We start from the raw sequence: 22,842 nt of genomic DNA, 5'->3' as shown, positions 1-22,842 counted from the left end.
TTCCAGAACAGTTTATTAAAACCAGTTTTTTTCTCACTCCTCTGGATTATCTTGTTAAAATACATTCTGGTTCAGTTGATCGGTGGTTGGCGCCTGGGATTCTGTATTTCTAAGAAGCCTCTAGGTAATGCCCCCAATGCTGTGGAGCCTGGACCACTCTTTCGCCAATCTATTTGTCTTTCCCTCCAACAGAGTACACTGTTGCTATTTTTGACGATTGGCCCTTTGTCTTTCCATATAATTTTAGAATCTACTGTCAAGTATTCGCCCTTCCCCACCAAAACAAGACAGTAATTTGAGACTGTGTTGATTAAATTGAGCATCTATAGGGCGCCTGGGTGGCTCAGTTGGTTAAGCGACTGCCTTCGGCTCAGGTCATGATCCTGGAGTCCCCGGATCGAGTCCCGCATCGGGCTCCCTGCTCAGCAGGGAGTCTGCTTCTCCCTCTGACCCTCCCCCCTCTCATGTGCTCTCTCTCGCTCTCTCTCTCTCTCAAATAAATAAATAAAATCTTTAAAAAAAAAAAAAAAAAAATTGAGCATCTATAAAACGTTGATTTTTGCAAGCCATGTGTATGGTATATCATTCCACTTCTGAGTCCTTATTGTCACACAATAACGCTTTACTATGTTCCCCATGGGAGTTTCGTATATCTCTTGTTATGTTAGATGTATTCCTAGGAACTTCATATTTTCAACGTTAGCGTAAACAGTAGCTCTTTGCAAAAACATTTTCATTTTTTGTTTAAATATGTATTTGTATAGTTTTTGTATACTGATGTTCTTATTCAGGATATTTGCCAAACTCTTATTCTTATATTTTTTCTTTAGTTTTACATCATACACAAATAGACTTTTACTTTTTTCCAAAACCTATGCTTTTTATTCTTTATGTTGCCTTACTAAAAAAGTTAATCAATGAATTATTTAATAGAAAAGACTATTTTGTTATCTTTAATCAGCAAAACTGATCTCTTGGTTAGGCCTCCATCGACTAGAAAACTGCTATGAAGAAGCTTCCAAATGTTTCTTTTGACATTTATTGATTGTCCTCATTCTTCTTGCCTTTCTCTGGTGGTTAATATGCAAGCGCATAAATGTTACTAACATCCACTATCCCAAACTGACTTCCAGTTGTTATTTCATCAGAAACAAACACCCTCATAGTCAACTTGGCCACTCTAGGAACTGAATTTGAACAAAAGGGGAAACAGGAATTTAAAGAGAGAAATTGTTCAGTTCCATCTAAGAAGTAAGATGAAGATGCCAAGCTAGGATGCCATTACAGTGATACAACATGTCATCTACACTTCATAGCTGAAATCACAAGACTTCTTGGAAAACCCATAAATAATTGAAATTGCCTTTTTCATGACGATGCCAGCCTGCTCCAGGGCAAAATGCCCTTCCTTCTTGATAGCTTTCAGCCAATCAGCTTGACCAAAGGAAAAACATTAAGATTTCCTGCTTCACAAACTGTCAATGTTGTTATCATTGGTTACCTGAGGAAAGGTAAATAGCATGATGGTGGGATGGAGAAAAGGGTAAAAGAAAGGGGAGGTATTAACTAAAATATAATACCACTGTAATCATGAAAACACAACAAACTGCTTCTTTAAAAATGTGTTCATATACCATTACAAACAATAATTATAAAGACTTATAGCAATGTAGAAAATGCTTAAATGGTGAAGTGAAAACAGGACCCAAGAGAGCATGTACGCATTCTATTGCAACTGTTTAAAAATATGTGGGCAAGAAGTGCCTAGCTGGCTCCATCGGTGAAGCATGCGACTCTTAATCTTGGGGTCCTGAGTTTGAGCCCCACGTTGGGGTAGAGTTTACTTTAAAAAAATTAAAAAAATATATGGACAATATTTTTGGTTAGGAAGATCAATCAGCATGCATTTCCCCCTCCCCCAGAGGCCCCCTTAAAAGATAATAAAGGTATGTGTTGGTTGGGGGAGAGGATGTAAACCATTACAATGAAGAGACTGAGAAAGTCATCACTACAAATTTATACAAAGTGACAGATGGAAGAGCATTCATGGAAGAAATACAGCAGGAAAAGTCAAACTCTAGAATGTGTGCAGAGTGTTGCAATTAAAGGAATGGCCTGATATCCTTGACAGAAGTGTGGAGTAAGAAGTGAAGCTAAAATATCCTGAATCTCCCTCTCCTACCTTTTTGTACAAGCAAGAATGTACTTTGTCTTTTACTTGTTCATAGTTAAATATCTGACTGTGAGTAAGAAAAAAATAAATAGATGGGAGAAGTGCTGTGCTTGAAAGAAATGAATTAATAGTCTAAAAACGAGGAAAGGCACTATGGGTATGGATACCCCCAAAGAAAAGCTGGCCTCATTCTGGCCTTTAGCTGACTTCCAGCATACTTGAATTTCTCTTTTCTAGTATGAATGCACAGCCAAGAACCACTGGGCATTTGAAGAAAATCTTTCTTTTTCCACATTTGAAAGCAATATGAAACAAAATTTACCCCAAGAAAAACAGAGACAAAATAATTAATAGAACATGTAAATTTTCCATCACTGTTAAGAGAGTAAAGAAAAAAAAAATGCATACATAATACAAAACCAGAAGTAGGACTTCCAGCTATGGCTGAGCGCAATCAGTAAATATTCTCCCAAAAAGAAACTAAAGAGCCAGACAAAATTGACAAATACAATCATTTCAGTGCTCTAGAAATTGACCAGAGGGATATAACAATTTGAGAGGCATGTTTATTTGAAAGACTGCTAATCTTTGGATAAGAACATTAGGACCCTGTGACATTCTGGTCTGGCCTCTTATCACCATCAAACACAATTCAGTCAGTACAGAGGTTCTTCCAGGGTGGGGAAGATCATTAAGACTGGAAACATCTTGGGTCCCTGGGTGGCTCAGCTGGTTAAGCGTCTGTATTAAGCTCAGGTCATGATCCCAGGGTGCTGGGATCGAGCCCCGCCATCGGGCTCCCTTGCTCAGCAGGGAGCCTGCTTCTCCCTCTCCCTCTGCCTGCCGTTCCCCTTGCTTGTGCTCTCTCTCTTTCTCTCTCTGTCAAATGAATAAATAAAATCTTGAAAAAAAAAAAAAGACTGGAAACATCTTTGTTGTGGTCAAAGGGGGGGGGGGGTAACTTGAACTTTAGTGGCAGGTTTTGTCCACGTCCAACAGTGTTTCAGTGGAAGTGATGATCTTAGAAATTGGCAAGTAGGGAGAGTAAACAGCTCCATTAGTCCAAGGTCATGGTCGTAATTGGGGCAGACATATTCTTGGCTAAGGCTGAGAGAATATGCAATGGAGACCAGAGTGGAACAAAGGTAGTCACATATTCCTGAGGCCAAATAATCACATACATAGAGCAAATGTGAAAGAGCCCAGCAGAGAGTGAAAGCCAGAACACACCTGAAAACAGTGTAAACTTTAAATGCATTCCTCTACCACTACAAAGATCCATGAATAGATGAAAAAAGACTTACTGACTCTGTGTTTAAACACAAGGAGTATCCAACAATCAGCTTATAATTTAAGATACACAGACACAGGAGCAAGTCCTAGAAAGCCAAATGCAAAACTCAAAAATATTAAAAATCAAAAATAAAAACAAAAAAAAACAGATTTATCAGTGCCACACATCACAAGGGAGACAGATGTCACTATACTTAGTTTAGGCAAATTACTAAACCAAGAAACAAGCAAATGAACAAAGCAACGACAACCTTAAGGGAGGAAAAAAATCAGAATCCAGAGTTGCTACGATAGCTGATCTAAAATATCCCGTTTTCAACAAATTATGAAACATGCAAAGAAATAGGGGAAACCATTTGAGTGTCCGTAAATGTTAGATTTAAACAAAGACTTCAAAGCAGTTATTATCAACATGTTCAAAGAACCAAAGGTACCTTACTTAAGAATGAAAGGAAAGTAAGACAACAATAAATAAGAGATTCTCAACAAGGAAACAGAAATTTTAAAAAAAATCAAATGGAAATTTTGAAGTGGAAAAGTATAATCAGAAAATTCACTAGAGATGGGGGGCCTTGGGTGGCTCAGTCAGTTAAGCATCCAACTCTTGATCTCAGGTGTGGGATTAAGCCCTGTGTGGCATCAGGCTCCAAGCTCAGTGGGGAGTCTGCCTGAGATTCTCTCCCTCTCCCTCTTCTGCTATCCCTCTCCCACTCATGCTCTCTCTCTTTAAAATAAATAAATAAATAAATCTTAAAAAAAAAAAAATTCACTAGAGGGAACTGACAACAGATTCAAGATAACCTGATGAAAGAATCAGTGACTCTAAAAGAGATGAATAGAAATTACCCAATCTAAAGATATAAAAAAATGTTTTTTAAATTAACAAAGACTCTGTTGAATCACAGACCTGTACCTCTGAAACAAATAATATACTATATGTTAAAAAAAAAAAAAAAAAAAGAGGAAGATAGCAGGAAGGGAAAAATGAAGGGGGGAATCAGAGGGGGAGACGAACCATGAGAGACTATGGACTCTGAGAAACAAACTGAGGGTTCTAGAGGGGATGGGTTAGCCTGGTGATGGGTATTAAAGAGGGCACGTACTGAATGGAGCACTGGGTGTTATATGCAAACAATCATGGAACACTACATCAAAACTAATGATGCATGGTGATTAACATAACATAATAAAATAAAATAAATAAATATATAAATGAACAAAGACTCGGAGACATTTGGGACAATCAAAACCATATCCAGAAACATGTAATGAGGGGCTCCTGGCCTTTGGCTCAGACCATGATCCAGGGTCCTGGGATTAAGCCCCGTTTTGGGCTCCCTGCAGAGAGCCTGCTTCTCCCTCTCCTCCCTGCTCCTGATCTCTGTCCCTACCTCCATCTGTCTCTCTCTCTCAAATAAATAAATATTAGAAAAAAAAACAAACATGTAATGAGTATCCCAGGAGTGAAGACAGAGGGATAGAAAAAATACATGAAGAAATAAAGGACACAAACATACAATTTGATGAAAAATATTAATATACTTACCAAAGAAATTCGACAGACTCAAAGTAGGACAAATATAAAGAGATTAATACCTAGACATAGCATAATCAAACTACTGAATTATAAAGACAAACAGAAAATCTTCAAAGCAGCAAGACAAAACTAACTCAGCACATATAAAAGAGCATCAATGAAACAATGGAGGCCAGAAGTCCATCACTGAAGAAATTCAAAGGGCCAGAAAAAAAATTGCCCACTATATATTCTATATCAAGAATAACTATCCTTTAAATTGAAGACAAAATAAAGCCATCACTTTTAAAGCTGAAGATGAAATAAAGACTGAGACTTTGTTGCTTGCAGACCTGTCTTAAATACTAAAGGAAATCTTTCAGCTTAAAGAAAATGACACCACATGTTAATCTAAGTGCAGAGTAGGAAATACAGAGGTCCAGAAATGGTGAATATGTGGGTTAATATAAAAGACCGCCTGGTAGGCTCAGTTGGTAGAGCACGTGACTCTTGATCTCAGGGTTGTGAGTTCGAGCCCTACACTGGACAGAGCGTTTCCAAAAAAAAACCAAACAAACCAACCCACAAAACTAAAAATATTATATTTGTTTTCATTGATTGCATAAAAAAATAATTATAACAATATATTGTTTAGTTTATAACACATAATATGTTAATACATATGACAATAATAGCAGACAAGACGAGGAAGGAATAGAACTATATTGGAACAAAGTTTTTATATTTTATCATAATTAAGTTGTATAAACTGGTTGGTATTAAGTTCGTTGTGATAAATTAAGATGTAGATTTTATTGGCTAGAGCAAACTAGAAGAAATTAATTAAAATGTAAAGTTATACTAAAAATAAAAATGTGCATATGTTAAAAATATTTAATACAAAAGAAGGCAGCCAAGGTAGAAGAAATTAAAAAGACAGAAGCCACTACCAAAAACTATTAGAAGTAATAAATGAGGGCGCTTGGGTGGCTCAGTTGGTTAAGCGACTGCCTTCAGCTCAGGTCATGATCCTGGAGTCCCGGGATAGAGTCCCACATTGGGCTCCCTGCTCAGCAGGGAGTCTGCTTCTCCCTCTGACCCTCCCCCCTCTCATGTGCTCTCTCTCTCTCTCATTCTCTCTCTCAAATAAATAAAATCTTAAAAAAAAAAACAGAATAAATGAATTCAGTAAAGTTGCAGGTTACAACATTAATACCCAGAAATCAGCTGCATTTGTATACACTACTAATGAAGTAGCAGAAATAAAATTTAAGATAAACATACCCATTACATTTACATTCCATTTATAATTCCATTTACAATTCCACCAAAAATCCAAAAACAAAACAAAACAAAGCAAAAAACCCCAAACAAACCAAAACCCAGGAATAAACTTAACCAAGGAGGTGAAAGACCTGTACTCTGAAAATTATAAAACACTGATGAAGAAAGAAATTGAAGAATGACACAAATAAAAAGATATCCCGTGCTCATGGATTGGAAGAATATTGTTAAAATGTCCATACTTTTCAAAACAATCTACAGATTTAATGCAAGCCCTATCAAAATATTAACAGCATTTTTCACAGAACTAGAACAAATAATACTAAACATAAATGACTCTGAGTAGCCAAAGCAATCTTGAGAAAGAAGAACAAAACTGGAAATATCACAATTTCAAATTTCAAGATATACTACAAAAGCCATAATCAAAACAGTATGGTACTAGCACAAAAACAGACACATAAATCAACAGAACAGAATAGAGAGCCCAGAAATATACCCACAATTATATGGCCAATTAATCTATGGCAAAGGAGGCAAGAACATACAATGGAGAAATGACAGGCTCTTCAATAAATGGTGTTGGGAAAACTGGACAGCAACATGCAAAAGAATGTAACTGGACCACTTTCTGACACCACACACACAAAATAAACTCCAAATGGATTAAAGACTAAATGTGAGACGTGCAACCATAAAACGTCTAAAAGAAAACATAGGCAGTAATTTCTCTGACATTGGCAATAGCAACATTTTTCTGGCTATGTCTCCTAAGGCAAGGGAAACAAAAGCAAAATTAAACTATTGGGACTACATCAAAATAAAAAGCTTTTGCACAGTGAAAGAAAACATCAACAAAACAAAAAGGCAACCTACTGGATGAGAGAAGACATTTGCAAATGATATATCTGATAAAAGGTTAATATCCAAAATATGTAAAGAATTCATATAACTCAGCACCAAAAAAGCCAAATAATTCAATTAAAAATGGGCAGAAGTTCTGAAAAGATATTTTTCCAAAGACATACAGATGGCTAACAGACACATGAAAAGATGCTAAACATTATTCATCATCAGAGACTTGCAAATCAAAAACCACAAAATCATAATGAGGTATCACTATACACCTGTCAGGATGGCTAAAATCAAAAAGACAAGAAAGAACAAGGATTGGAAAAGATAAGGAGAAAAAGGAATCTTGTACATTGTTGGTGGGAATGTAAATTGATACAGCCACTGTGGGAAACAGTATGGAGGTTCCTCAAAAAACTTAAAATAGAAATACAATATGATCCAATAACTCCACTCCGGGGTATTTATCCAAAGAAAATCAAAACACTAATTTGAAAAGATATGTGCACCCCTATGTTTACTGCATCATTATTTACAATAGCCAAGACATGGAAGCAGCCCAACTGTCCATCAATAGATGAATGGATAAAGAAGATGTGGTATGCACATATATATACATACACACATACACACACATATACATACACATATACACACATACACACACACACACACACCAGAATATCACTTAGTCATAAAAAAGGATGAGACGTTGCTGTTTGCGACATCAATGGACCTATTATGCTAAGTAAAATAAGTCAGACGGAGAAAGACAAACGCCATATGATTTCAGTTATATGTGCAATCCAAAAACCCAAATGAATGATAAACAACAACAAAAAATGAATACATAATCAGACCTATAAATACAAAGAACAAAATGATGGCTGCCAGAGAGGAGGGGGTGGAGGGATGGGCAAAATGGGTGACGGGGAGTGGGAGATACAGGCTTCCAGTTATAGGTAAGTCAGGGGAATAAAAGGTACAGCATAAAAAATATAGTCAATGGTACTGTAACAGCACTGCATGGTGACAGATGTAACTACACTTGTGGGGGAGCATAAAATAATGTGCAGACTTGTCAAATCACTATGCTGTACACCTGACACTAGCACTGTGTATTAATTATACTCCAATTCAAAATAAAATAAAATGAGCTACAGGGTGCCAGGGTGGATTAGTTCACTGAGCACCCAACTCTTGGATTCAGCTCAGGTCATAATCTCAGGATCCTGGGATTGAGCCCTGGATTCAGCTCTGCTCTCAGCCTGGAGTCTGCTTAGGATTCTCTCTCCCTTTCCCTCTGCCTCTCCCCTCAGCACTCACACACTCGTTCTAGCCCTCTCTCTCTAAAATAAATAGATCTATCTTTAAAAAATAAGCCTCAAAGAAAAAAGACAGAAATCATATTAAAAATATAGCAAAATGGAAAATGTAAACCCAACCATACTAAAAAGTACATTAAATGTGAATGGTCTGAACACCTCAATCAAAAGGCAGAAATTGTCAAAGTAAGGGGCGCCTAGCTGGTTCGGTCGGTAGAGCATGTGACTCTTGATCTCAGAGTTGTGAGTTTGAGCCCCGTGTTGGATGTAGACATTACTAAAAAATAAAAATCTTTAAAAAAAAAAATTAAAATTAGGGTGCCTGGGTGGCTCAGTCATTAAGTGTCTGCCTTCAGCTCAGGTCATGATCCCAGGGTCCTGGGATCAAGGCCTGCATCGGGCTCCCTGCTCAGTAGGGAGTCTGCTTCTCCCTCTACCCCTCGCCCCTGCTTGTGCACTCTCTCTCATATTCTCTCTCATGCTCTCTCTCAAATAAATACCTTAAAAAATTAAAATTAAAATAAAAAAGAAATTATCAAAGTAGATAAAAAAGCAAGATCCTACTATGTGTCATCTAAAAAGATGTACCTTTTGATACAGGGTTCCATGAAAAACTAATGATGTAATATATGGTGATTAACATAATAAAAAAATAAAATAAAATAAATAAAAAGATGTACCTTACATTCAAAGACAAAAAGATCATAAAAAGTATGCCATGCAAACAGTAACCATAATACAGCTGGAGTTACTGCACTAATATTAAACAAAACAGGCTTTAAAAAATAGTATTTGAGGGGCACCTGGCTGGCTCAGTTGGTAAAAGATGCAACTCTTGATTTCAGGGTCATGAATTTGAGCCCCACGTTGGACCTGAAGCCAAATAATATTTGAGAAAAATGGGATTTTTCAAAATGATCAAAGGTACATCAGAAAAAATAATGCTTATAAATGTATATGCACCTAAAACAAAGCACCAAAATCAGTGGAGCAAAAAATGACAGAACTGAAAAAAGAAATAAGCCATTTAACAAGTAGAGTTGGATATTTGAATAGTCTCCTAGCAAAAACTAATAGAACAGAAAATCAGCAAGAGTATTAGAAAATATTGTTCACCTACTGAACATAACTCTCATATGATGGCACAATACATTTTTTCTCAAATGCCAAAAAATATTTTCTAAAATAGACCATATACCAGGTCATAAACAAGTCTCAGTAAATTTTAAATAAGATCATAAAAAGTATGTTCTATGAGTAGAAGAGAATGAGAAATCAATAAACAGAAGAAAACTTGGAAAATCCTCAATATTTGGAAGTTAGAGAATATACTTCTAAATAAGTCAAAAAAGAAATCACAAGGGATTCAAAAAAATGTTTACTGAATGATAGTCAAAACACAACATGTCACGTTTTATGGGATACACAGAAAGCAGTGTATAGGGCATTCTGGCGCTGAGCGGAGAGGTGGCGGGGGCAGCCAGGCAGCTAGCCAGGTTGGCATGCGGAGCGGAGAGGGGTGCAGCTTGTTTCCCCCCACCCCATCCCCCTCCCTCTCCGGCGTGAGCCCCAGCCCTCTGCCGGTGGCCCAGCCGGCAGAACTATCCCCTGTGGCACGAGCCCAGGGTGGCCCCGGGCACCTCAGCTCCCCCCACCACCACCACCAGGGGCAGCCAGAGCTCCAAGGCTCCAAGGGGCGACGTGACCACCAAGAAGGACACCAAGGAGGAAGAAGGTGCTTCCCTGGGTAAGGCCAAAGGACAGGAGAATGGCCAGATAAAAAGCAATGCAGACTTATACCCCAAGGGTGAAGGGTAGCCGCCCCCTGTGAACGGAACAGATGAGGCAGCCGGGGCCACTGGCGATGCCATCGAGCCAGCACCCCCTAGCCAGGGCGCTATAGTCAAGGGGGATGCCCCCACCAAGAAGAACCCCAAGAAGAAGAAAAATAAATTCTCTTTCAAGAAGGCTTTCAAATTGGGTGGTCTGTCCTTCAGGAGAAATTGGAAGGAGGGTGGGGGTGATTCATCTGCTCCCTCACCGACACAGGAAGAGCAGGAGCAGGGGGAGATCGGTGCCTGCAGCGAGGAAGGCACAGCCCAGGAAGGGAAGGCTGTTGTCCCCCCTGAAAGCCAGGAGCCCCAGGCCAAGGGGGTAGAGGCTAGTGCTGCCTCCAAGGGAGGGGACACAGAAGAGGCAGGGCCCCAGGCTGCAGAGCCGTCCACTCCCTCTGGGCAGAAGAGTGGCCCTACACCTGCCAGGGAGGAGAATGAGTAGCTGGGTGAGGGCAAATGGGTGATCTCTAAGCTGCAAAGACTATGCTGTCCTACTGAGGTCACTGCCTGGACCTGGTGCCGTGGCTGCCTTCCTGTGCCCAGAAAGGAAGGGGCTATTGCCCCTTCCCAGCCATGTTCCCTCTCTTTTTCCCTCCTGTGGATTCTCCCATCATTCATCTGACCTTCCTCTTAAGGTCAGTTAAAGATGGTCCCTTGCAGTTTCCAAAGTTAGATTAGTGATGTGAAATGCTCCTGCCCCTGGCCCTATCTCTCCTGTCCCTACCCCTGCAGAAAGCAATCACTGGTTTTCTTCCCCAATTCTTTTCCAAGTAGGTTTTGTTTACTCTACTCCCCAAATCCCTGAGCCAAAATGTGGGGTGCCTACATTCCCAAATCCTGAGGGTCCAGCCTTCCCCCCTGTTGAGTTTTCAGTCTCTTGTGCTATGTCTAATGGCACCTGGGCTGGGGAGGACACTGCCCCTGTCTACATTTTTATAAATGTCTTACTCAAGTTCAAACCTCCAAAAAACAAAAAACAAAACAAAACAAAGCAGTGTAGAAAGGCAACACAGAAGATTAGAGCAGAAATAAAACAGAAAAGAAAAAAGTTGGTTCTTTGAAAAGATCAACAAAACTGCCAACTGTTAACAAGACTGATCAAGAATTAAAACAACAACAACAACAACAAAAACACAGGGGTGCCTGAGTAGCCCAGTCAGTTAAGCAACTGACTCTTGATCTCTGCACAGGTCATGACCTCAGGGTTGTGAGATCATCAAGCCCCATGCAGGCTCCACACTCAGCGGGGAGTCTGCTTGAAGATTCTCTCCCTCTCCCTCTGTCCCTCCCTCCACTCATGCAGACTCTCTCTCTTTCTCTCTAAAATAAATAAATCGTTTTAAAGAAAGAAAAAAGACACAAATTACCAAAATAGCAAATGAAAATGATGTCACTAATGACCTACAGAAATCAAAAGGATTGTGAGACAAAAAATGAACAACTTTATGCTAACAAATTAGATACACAGATGAAAGAGACACATTCTTAGAAAGACATAAATGACCAAACTGACTTAAGAAGTAATGTAAAAATTGAATAGACCTAAAACAAGTAAAGACAATGAAACAGTCATTCAAAATCTCCCCACAAGGAAGAGCAAAGTCCCAAAGGCTTCAATGGTAAATTCTACAAAATAAAAAACATGAAATAATACCTACATTTCACAGACTCTTTCAGAAAACAAAGGAAAGAAATCTTCCTCATTCTATAATGGCAGTATTACCCTAACAAAGCCAAACAGATACATCACAAGAAAATAAAACTGCAGACTAAAACCTATATTAAAAAAGATCTAAAATCAATACCCCAACCCTCAACCTTCAGAAAATAGAAGAAGAGCAAGCTAAACACAAAGCAAGCAGAAGGAAACAATAAAGATTAGATTTGAAGTAAATAAAAAGGGAAGAGAAAAACAACGGAGAAAAATCAATGAAACTAATGTTGAGTCTTTGAAAAGGTGAACAACGTTAACAAATCTTTAGCTAGACTGACTCCTCCCCCCCAAAAAAGAGGGATGCCTCAAATTATTAAAATTAGGAATGAAAGTGGGGACATTACCGACATTAGAGAAATAGATTATAAGAGGATACTATAAACTGTATATCATCAAATTATATAATCTAGACAAAATAGACAAACTCCTAGAAAGACACCAAGCACTGCAATGACTGAAAATTAAAAAAAAAAAAAAAAATTATGCACAGACCTATAACAAACAGAATGAAAATAATCAGAAATCTTACCAAAAAGAGAAGCCCAGGGCCAGGTGGCTTCATTGGTGAATTCTACCAAATATTTAAAGAAGAATTAAGATCCTTCACAAATTCTTGCAAAAAACAGAGAAGGAGAGAACACTTTCCAACTCATTCTCTCAGGCAAGTATTACCCTGATACCAAACCAGACAAAAACATTACAAGAAAAGAAAACTATAAACCAATAGCCCTTATGAATTTAAAGGCAAAAATACTCAACAAAATAGAACCAACTGAATCCAACATGTTGTGAATAGAATTATACACCACGACTAAGTAGGATTCATCACAGGAATATAAGGTTGAATCAACACAAGAAAATGAATCAATGTAATACACTTTATTAATAGAATAAAAAACAAAAACTACATGATGTTCTGAATAGGTGCAGAGAAGAATGTGTCGAAATCCAATCAACAAACCTAGGAATAGAACCCACAGCCGACCTCATACTTAATGGTAAAAGGCCAAAAGCTTTGCCCTTAACATCAGGAACAAGACAAGAAGGTCCATTTTTAACTCTTCCATTCAACACTGTACTGGAAGTTCTAGTCAGGGCAATTAAGCAAGAAAAGTAAATAAAAGGCATCCAGATTTGAAGGGAAGAAATAAAATTATCTTCACTTATAGATGACATGATCTCATATGTAGAAAATTCTAAGGAATTCTTAAAAAAAAAAAAAAAAAAATCCAAACTATTGGAGCTAACAAATACATTCAACCAAGTTTGTAAGACATCAGACTAATAAAACTCAATTGTATTTCTATATGCTAGCACTGAGGTGAAATGAATTTGAAAAAGTTAGGAAAACAATTCCATTTACAACAGCATCAAGTAGAATAAAATACTTTGGAAAATTTTAACAAAAGGGGTGCAAGACATTTATTTCAAAGTACAAAACCTCATTTCAAAAAACTGACTTAGACCTAAATAAATGAAAAGTCCATGTCTTATGGACTGAAAGATATAGTAACATTGTATCTATACATTAATTTGAGATGTAAACCTCCCAAATTAATGTACAGAATGAATGCAATCCCTATCAAAATCTCAGCTGCTTATTTTGCAGAAATTAAGAAAATAGTCTTAAAATTCATACGGAAATACAAGGGACCCAGAATAGCAAAAACAATCTTGAAAAAGAACAAAGAGAACTCATATTTCCCATTCTTCCAAGCTTACCACAGAGCTTCAGTAATCAAGACTGTGTGATAGGATAGGCTTAAGGATAGACATATAATCAATGGAATAGAATTTATAGTACAGTAATAAACCCATACATGTCCAGTTGATTTTCGATGAGAATTTCAAGAAAATTCAATAGGGAAAGGTAAATCTTTTCAAGAAATGTTGGTGAGACAACTGAATACCAACATGCAAAAGAAATGTCAGACTCCTCTATCACAAGATACACAAAAATTAACTCAAAATTGATCTAACACCTAAATATAAGAACTGAAGTATAGAAAATTTTTAAAAGAAATCACTGGTAAAACTTAGTAGGTTGGGCAATGGTCTCGTAAAACACCAAAAGCAGAATCAACAAAAGAAAAAAACGGGTAAACTGGATTTCATAAAAATTAAAATCTGTGCTTCAAAGCACACCATCAATAAAGTGAAACAACAATCTACAGAATGGGAGAAAATGTTTGTGAATCAAATATCTGATAAGGGAATAGTATCCCAGAATCTATAAAGAACTATTACAGCTCAACAATAAAATGACAGGTAATTCAATTTAAAAATGGCAAAGGATTTGAATAGACATTTCTCCAAGGATATACAAATGGCCGACAAGTAAGTTAAATGATGCTCACTGTTATTAGATAAATGCAAATTAAGACCACAAAAGATACCACTTCATAAGTCATCAGAATGGCTATAATCAAAAGACAGACAATAACAAGTATTGGGGAAGATGAGGAGAAACCAAAACTCACAGAATCTGCTAGTAGGAATGTAAACATCTCTCCCTCATCCTGTCATTCGTAATATTTCCTTAATAGCACTTTGCATCTTGTAATTATTTTTGTAATATCTCCCACTAGACCAAAAGCACATGAAAACAGGTTTTAGATCTCTTTACTTCACTTAAGTATACTAGTTAGGGCACCAGTCATTTTGTGCTATCTGTAATCACTGATTTGCTTACAACTCTCAACCCACTAAACTGAATTTTCTTTTCAAGATTTTATTTGTTTGAGAGAGAGAGAGAGCATGAGTGTGCATGCATGAGTGGGGGGAGGGACAGAGGGAGAGAATCTTTAAGCCAAATACCCACCGGGTGGGGGGGGTATACTGGATCCCATGACCAATGAGATCATGGCCTGAGCTGAAGCCAAGAGTCCGACGCTTAACTGACTGAGGCACCCAGGAGCCCTTAAACTGAATCTTCATAAGATCAGACTGTGCCTTCTTAATTTTTGCATCTTAGTACCTAGTCAAGTGGTTGACATACAGGAAGCACAAAGGAAAAGTTAAAGCGATGCCAAAGTGTGGTACACAGATTTTTGATGGAGTCCCAGTATTCTTACATGGGGTTCAAAAGTTCAAAACTATTTTCATAATAATAAGACATATGCTATTCACTAGGTTTGACGTTTGTACTGATAGTGCAAAAGCAATAATGCCCAGACCCAGACTGTAGTCTCCAAACTGTATTAGTTGTATCAGTTTTCTATTGCTGCTGTAATTACTTCCCACAAATTTATTGCCATAAAACCACAGAAATATATTATCTTACAGTTCTCTAGGTTATAAGTCTTAAAATGGGTCTCACCAGCCTAAAAGGAAATGGTCAGGAGAGTTGCATTCCTTTGGGGAAGCTCTAAAGAGGATGCATTGTTTCGCTGCATTTTGTAGCTTTTAGAAGCTGCTCTCATTCCTTGGCTCATGGCCCACTTTCCTCATTTTCTATTTAGCTCTGTGGGTTGAGTCCTTTTCATATTGGATTACTCTGAATTCCTCTTCAGCCTCCTTCTTCCACTTTTGAGAACCATTGTGATTACACTGGACCAATTTGGATAATCCAGGATAATCTCACTATTTTAAGGTAAACTGATTAGCAACTTTAATTCCTCTTTGCGCTATAACCTAACATAGTCACAGGTTCCAGGAATCAGGATGTAGGCATCTGGGGGAGGGGGGACATTATCCTGCTTACTACTGTAGTCATATTTTTTCACCACCACACAGCTACAACAAAAAGTAAAGCCAGGTTTACTTAACAATGTCTTCGATGAGGCAATAAAAATTAGTAATGTTATTAGTTCAACCTCTAAGTACACCACACATTTTTTCAAAATTAACCAAATTGAGCTCTCGCTTCAAGGAAACCTTTAGACAGCATTTGTTGTCAATGATAAAATTAGAGTTTTCAAAGCAAAAATAAGAATTTTGGAAAATTCACATACCATCAGATGGACAGCTTCCCAATATTTTTAAATTTTCCTGATGAGACTGCTGATGTTAACAAATAGTATTTTGGATAACATATAACGAAATGTATTAAAATTTGGAAGATCAGCTTACCTCAATGAATCAATATTTTCACATGGCCGATGCATTATATAACAAAATTACATGAATGTAAAAGAGTCATTGAAAGTGCAAGATGGACCAAGGACATTTTAAAGTTACAGATTACAAAAAGTTCACTGACAGGGTTTCAGATACCACATTGCAATTAACTTTAAAAAAACCACCACTTAGTAAGTTTGGGTATAGGATCAAAGAAAAACATTCACAACTATCTGAAAAGGCCACTAAAATACTCCTTTCTTTTCCAACTGTATGTCTGTATAAGGTTGGATTTTGTTCACTTACTTCAACCCAAAACCACATATCACAACAGCGTGAATAGAGAAGCAGATCTGAGAATTCAGCTCTCTTCTTTAAGCCAGACATTAAAGACACTGCAAAAACATGAAATGATGTCACTCTTCCACAAAAACTTTCTTTGGGAAAATATAATCATTTTTTAAAAATGCTCTATATGTTAACACATAAGGCTTTATTATTGAATTAACTACTTTTTAAAAAGTTAATTTTAATTTATAATATAATAAGTAGATAGAATTACATACATAAAAACTCTTTGAGGTCAACAGTAATTTTTAAGAGTGTAAAGGATTCCTAAACTAAAAGTTTGAGAACTGCTGAGGAAGATAAATGAGAAAGTCCCAGAAAGATCATGATCAGATAAAAGTTTATCAAAGGAATAAGCTTAGGCAGCCTCACTGATACCAGGGTAGAGAAGGCAACGTAAGAACAGGGCATGGAAGGAGGGCTCCATTTACAGAGAACCCCACTCCCAAACTCTTTACCAGTTAATTCTGTGATTAGCAGAGGGAGTTCACCCTTGAGCAGTTAAATAGCCCACAGGCATTTTTGAGAGCAGTTATGAATATATGCTAGAAAATGAAATAATTGATGCTTTACGAAATTATAAAGGAATAAATTATCATGTGGATTATACAACAAACTTGCATTTAAAAAATATTATTTAGTGAGCTGAAGTCTAAAAAAGCAAGGAACATGAGTAAAGAATGTCATGACAATGAAGCACAGAATATTCACTGATATTAGTAAAAATTAAGAATTCGTCAGTAGAATGCTCCTCAAAATAGCCCCTATCACTCCTCAGTTTAAATTAGGTACACTCCAGACTTACACTGTTGGATTAGCTGCGTTCCCCAAAGGGAAAATGGAAAGTAATTTCAGGTGACGTTGCATGGCTGCTAACTGCTAGGAACAACTTCAGCTGTACAACCTCTTTGAATGGTCAGAGTCAGAGAAGAGCCTTTTCAGTAAATCTTAGCAAACAAATAATGTCAGTGACAGAAAAGGATGGCCATATTAACCAACTAGAAAATAGAGTAATTATGTCCCCTAAAAGGAGCAAACAATAAGTCTTTTCTTGGAAGTATGATGAAAAAGAGCCCTAAATTTAGATTCTTAAGACCTAACTTTGGGCTCAAGTCACATATTTCCTGAGTTATCGGGGCAAGTTAAACTACCTCTTTAGTCTTCATTTCCTTATGTAAGATACGAAAGTTAGTCTAAATCTCTTCTTTAAAATTCGACTCTAATGCACAGTAACAAACACATTTTATATCCAAATACTAAAGTCATGTACATCTAAAATAAAAATGCAGGCTAGTACTCACTTGATGGATTATAACCTGCCATTTGAAAAGCATTGAATTGATTGATGTCTACAATTGCTTATTAAGCACAACAAAAGAGAGTAGGGGTGACCTACAAAAGTATAATATCATGATCTTTTTAACCACAGAAGTATCTTTGGGAGGAAGAAAAATGGATATTCATGTTTGGGCTAATATTCAAACTATGGATATTAACATTACTCAGGTTTTGGGGATTGTTACATTTATTGGCTACCTGAATTTAGAAATTTAAACAGCATATTGTTTAACTACCTAACGTCAAAATATCAGTTCCTTAGGTAATGTTTTATTTCCAATTGTTATTTGGAACTTTTGATTCCTTAGCTGCTCTCTGGCTAACAAAAGTATACTATAAAATATAAGAAGTTGTTCATCTAAGAACATGTGCCTCAAATGTTAATAACGTCACTGTCTGGCTGGGGCTGTACCTTTCTTAGAGGTTGGGGCAGACAGTAAAAGTCAAGAGGGGAAATTTAAACACACTTGTAAATTATAGCATGTGACAACTATCAGTTATTTTTACAAATAGCGAACATTATATTGAGCACTGTGGGGACATGGGATTCCTCTAACGGATGACATGGAACACATACTCCCCATTGGCCCGCTGAAGCTTTCTTCGAATAGTGCAGCAGTTTGACATTCTTCTCACTTTCTTTCCTTCTCTTCTTTACAGGTTGTCTGACCTGCATTGAGGCCTGAAGGCACTTCTCTCCTACTCTTGCTCCCTTTCCTTTATCCTTCATAGGCCTTTTCCCTAATAAGCCTCTAGCACATCTAATCCCCTCTTAGCATCTGCTTCTCTGGGAATTTGAGTCAACAAAGAAAGCGCTTACAAGTCCAGCCACCATATTAAACTGTATGCATCATTATTTAATCTTCACACAAGGGTTATGAACACATTATTACTATTTCTATTTTACAAATAAGGAAACAAACACTAAGAGCAGAAAAGTAACGTTCCCAGAGTCACACAATTAGAGACAGACCTGGGATTTGAATGGTTTGACTTCACAGTTGGAGCCCCAGACTTTATTTTGTTTCATTTTTTTGAGTAGGCTCCATACCCACTGTGGAGCCCAACACAGGGCTTGAAATCACTACCCTAAGATCAAGTTCTGAGCTGAAATCAAGAGTCGGATGCTTAATCAACTCTGAGCCACCCAGGTGTCCCCCACCTTACTTTAAAGCAATTAGATTACGTTAAGCCACAACAAAACTAGACAAATGCCTAATAACTTTTTCTGATGCCTGTGTGCTTTCACACACTATCACACTTAATTCTAATAAATTTGTAAAGTTGGTATTACCACTGACAGATGAACAAATTGGGGCTCAAATGTAACTCCTTCCAGATCATATATAATAAGTTCATGAATTTGAGCTCATATGCAGGTCTTCTCTGAATTCAGCTGCTTTACGTTATACTGCTTTCCCTAATTAATCAAAATGACAATGTCTTTTGTCTGTTTAGTTTTAATTAATTTTCTTGACAGTGTTATTCAGCAAGGAATCCACCAAATGATTTAAACAGCTATATATGTTTCATATACATACATATTATACACTACTAGCAACTTAATTTCCTGAGTCACCTCTCCCCTTATCTACTTGTACTTTAACCAAAATTTCGAGGGAAATAGCTGGAGCTCTGTTTCAAAAACCTGTCTCCAATAACATATCAGCAGTTGAGGCTGGGAGGCAGTGTTCTTTTCACACTTCCAGAGGCTTTTTAGTATTACTATGCTGATTTTTACCTTTTTTTTTTTAATCTGATTCAACTGCAGCCTTTTGACTGTACCACTCAAACACTTTCCTTAACCAGAGTCACCTGATGAGGTGAGTCAGAAGTCCCCAGAAGCATCATTTCTAATGATTAATTCCTGGTTGTTTCCCAGCCTCTAAAAAGACATAGCCTACCAGTAGTGTGCAGTATGTCAGAGCCGGATGTCGAAGTAACTCAGCAGTGTATTTAAATACTGAAAGGCAGGTGGGGTGTTTGTTTTGTTTTTCTGTGCATAAGGCATATGGAAGATTTTCCAGAAGGAGTACTACTGGGGATCTGGGCACAAGCAGGTCAGGAAGAGGAGACCAATGACTGACCCCATCATGGAGGTCCTGGAGCCACTCATGGGAGAGAGCCAAATGTCCCTTAACCAATCCATTGTGTGACTTCAAATGGGGAAACTAGTGCCCAGAGAGGGGCAGGTGGTTGCTCAGAATCACAGAAAGGGGCAGGAGCCATGGAGAAAACAAGAAGACCTCACAGCCTAAGAGAATCCCCACCCCCAGTCAAACCAAAACCCCTAGTGCCATCTCAGCTAGGTGCCAGTGCCCAGCCCCCACCCTGTCAGAACAAGGTATTTATAAACCAATCCCCACGCCATCGATGTGAATCCATGTCCTCTCAGGGTGGAGCCCCAGAAATAGGAAGCTAGATGGCCCCTCAGGGTCCTCTCCCATCTTTGACTGGGCCTGGGCCCTAAGTCACAGGTGTCCATTCACTAGGAAGGAAAGGATTGCTCCCTAACCAGATCAACAGACTGGGGGGAGGGCTAGTAGGCAGGTGCTAGGCTGTGGCTGGAGTAAAATCATGGGCAATTTTTCATGTCTTTTTCCTTTTAGCTTTGTATATTCTCAAATTTTTAATCGATAACACCTTTGGGGTTCAGTAAACTGATCTATAAGGTCCCTTCCACCTGTAAAATCCTCTGACTTTAGCTGACTCCCAAGTATTAATCTGAATATTTGAGAAATGATCCTCAGAGAAATAAATTTCCCTGAGTATACACCTAGTTATGTGAGCCAGGATTAAAATCCAATTGGAGGCAGTATAGCAGAGTGGTTATGATAACGGCCTCAAATCACAGCTCTGGCACTTAATGACTGTGGTAACATAGAACGATTTACAAAGCTTATCTTGGTTTCAGTTTTCTCATCTGTAAAACGAGGATAATACTACTTACCCTATAGTTCTGTGAGGACAAAATGAAACACTACATAGCAGAGAGTAATCAACAATAAATGCTAGGTATTCTCTTATCTCCTATCTCACTGTCCAGTTTTCTTTGCAGGTGACCACACAGCATTTTATGGATGAATGTAGAGTGGATATTACATTTCAGCATCAAAGTGAGTAACGATAAATAAGTATGCATTTATTTATATGGCAAGACCTTTTTTAAAAAACACGTACAAATACTTCTCTACAAAATAACATTTTAAAAAGTAATCATTCCTTCAATAAATGTTTATTGAGCCCCTACTATATGCCAGACACAGAGCTAAATGCTGGATATGAGATAATAGACAAAACAGATACAATCTCAATCTTCATAAGCACTGAAATTTGATTGGAAACAAAACATCCCTGAAATCTACCTATGGGATATGTAAAGCAAGTATCTTTCAGATAGTGAAGTTGATAAATGTAAAAAAAAAAAAAAAAAAATGCATTTAAGTATTTGAGACAAGCTGTACATATATACTTGTGTCTATACAAGATATTCTTTATAATTAAGTTCTACATTATTTATAATACTGGTCATTTTAATGAGATTTTAGTAAATTCCCTGACAATTAGGCTATTTCTATTTCTCTACATAAAAGAAAATACTGGAATGGGTATGTTTAATTAAGGATACTCCCTTAAAATGTGTGATAAGCACCATCTGTCTGAGGGTTACATGAATGAAATATAAGTTTTCCTAATAACCAGTAAATAACAATTCCTTACAGGCATTACGAAGTTAGAGTTTATGAAGTTTGTGCTCATTCACTCATTTTTTCTTTTTCTCCATACACATTATACACGTCTGTGTGTGTGCACACTCGTGTGCGTGCAAAGCTGACTAAAGAGACGTCTGATATTCTGGACTTAGAGTCACCTATACACTGATGGTCTTGAGATTTTATTTGTTTGAGTGATGATGATCAAACTGGCCAACAAAAGAAACGGGATTACGCATATGTCAAAGTTACTCTATGGTAATATCTTAAGTACTTAACACATTCCTTAATCCTTAATACATTAACTTAAGGAATTCCTTAACCCATTAATACATCCCTAAAATCTCTTTATACTCAAGTTTTGCTATCCATTTGACTTTTGAATGTGACATATTACCTATCCAATCTTACCTGAGTGAAAAGACTGATTCATGTTAGGGATATTTATGAGTATAAAGAGCAGTAAAAAGAGCCAAAGTTTGGAGTCCAGTCGACTATGTTCAAATCTCAATTGTGTCAGTTAGTTATATAATTTGTGAGAATGTCTTTCAGTCTCCGTCACAATGTCTTTGAGTCTCAGTATAAAATGTTTGCAAAATAGGGGTAATATGATTTTTCTTATAGGACAGTAGTAACTTTAAGGAATGTAAAGTGCGTGGCAAACTGTAGCTACTTGTATTAGTGGTTGGCTGTATTAATTTGAAAGAACACAAATCAAGAGCAAGAATACAAAAAAAAAAAAAAATCCCTGCCTCCCATAAATTATTTACAATCCTTTCAACTGGAGAAATAACACAAGATTAAATAAACATGGCAAAATTGGGACCAAATGAGAAGATTATAAAAGTTGGTTGAACTATTATCCAACAAGATTAGAGTATCAATGTGATGTCCTCATTATGGTTGCATTACTCAAAAGGTAACAAGGAATTTGGCTAATGCATCAGGGACTCTAAACTGAACACACTCCATTTTTCTTCATGGTACAGTAATTTTGAGAACTCTTTTGGAACTGGCTGGGGAATCAAAATTAGCTGCCTTTTAGGGGAAAGTGATGATTTAAATATAAGGTAGAGTGGGAAAACTACTTACGTGAAGAAACTGCATTACACAAGAGAGAAGTAGCCACGGTTCCCTACATCGTTCAAATCTTCGTTTCAAAGAACACATTTTCTCACATTATTCCTCTGTCCGAAGCAATTTTCTCTTTAAAACTATTGTGGTTACCTCAGACGTCCCTCCCAAATTCTCCTGAATCCTTCATTATCTAGGAAACCTGGAGCAGAGCGCGAGCACTCGTTCTACAAGTACATCTTCTTGATCACAGGTTTCCGGAAAAAAGCTAAAGCGTGTACGTAAAGCCCATTAGCTCATGGTAGTCAGGAAAACAAA

The 22,842-nt window shown here is 37.4% G+C and overlaps 1 protein-coding gene and 1 pseudogene across 6 annotated transcripts in view; one reads left to right on the top strand and one right to left on the bottom strand.

Moving 5' to 3' along the window:
• Positions 1-22,842, bottom strand: part of KIAA0825 (KIAA0825 ortholog) — a 396,162-nt gene that overhangs the window by 372,785 nt on the left and 535 nt on the right. For 5 of the 6 annotated variants that reach the window (XM_032403995.1, XM_032403993.1, XM_032403999.1 and 2 more), the window contains exon 1: positions 22,543-22,621. The exons of the other annotated variant lie outside the window; for it this stretch is intronic. The gene's annotated coding sequence lies outside the window, so the exon portion shown is untranslated. Of the gene's footprint in view, positions 1-22,542; positions 22,622-22,842 lie in introns of those variants that run through there. 6 annotated transcript variants of the gene reach the window in all.
• On the top strand, positions 1,400-11,271 carry LOC116632010 (annotated as a pseudogene).

The sequence above is a fragment of the Phoca vitulina genome, unplaced genomic scaffold (assembly GCF_004348235.1).
Source record: "Phoca vitulina isolate PV1807 unplaced genomic scaffold, GSC_HSeal_1.0 scaffold6, whole genome shotgun sequence".
NCBI lineage: Eukaryota > Metazoa > Chordata > Mammalia > Carnivora > Phocidae > Phoca > Phoca vitulina.
This window is presented reverse-complemented; position numbering and strand designations above follow the sequence as displayed.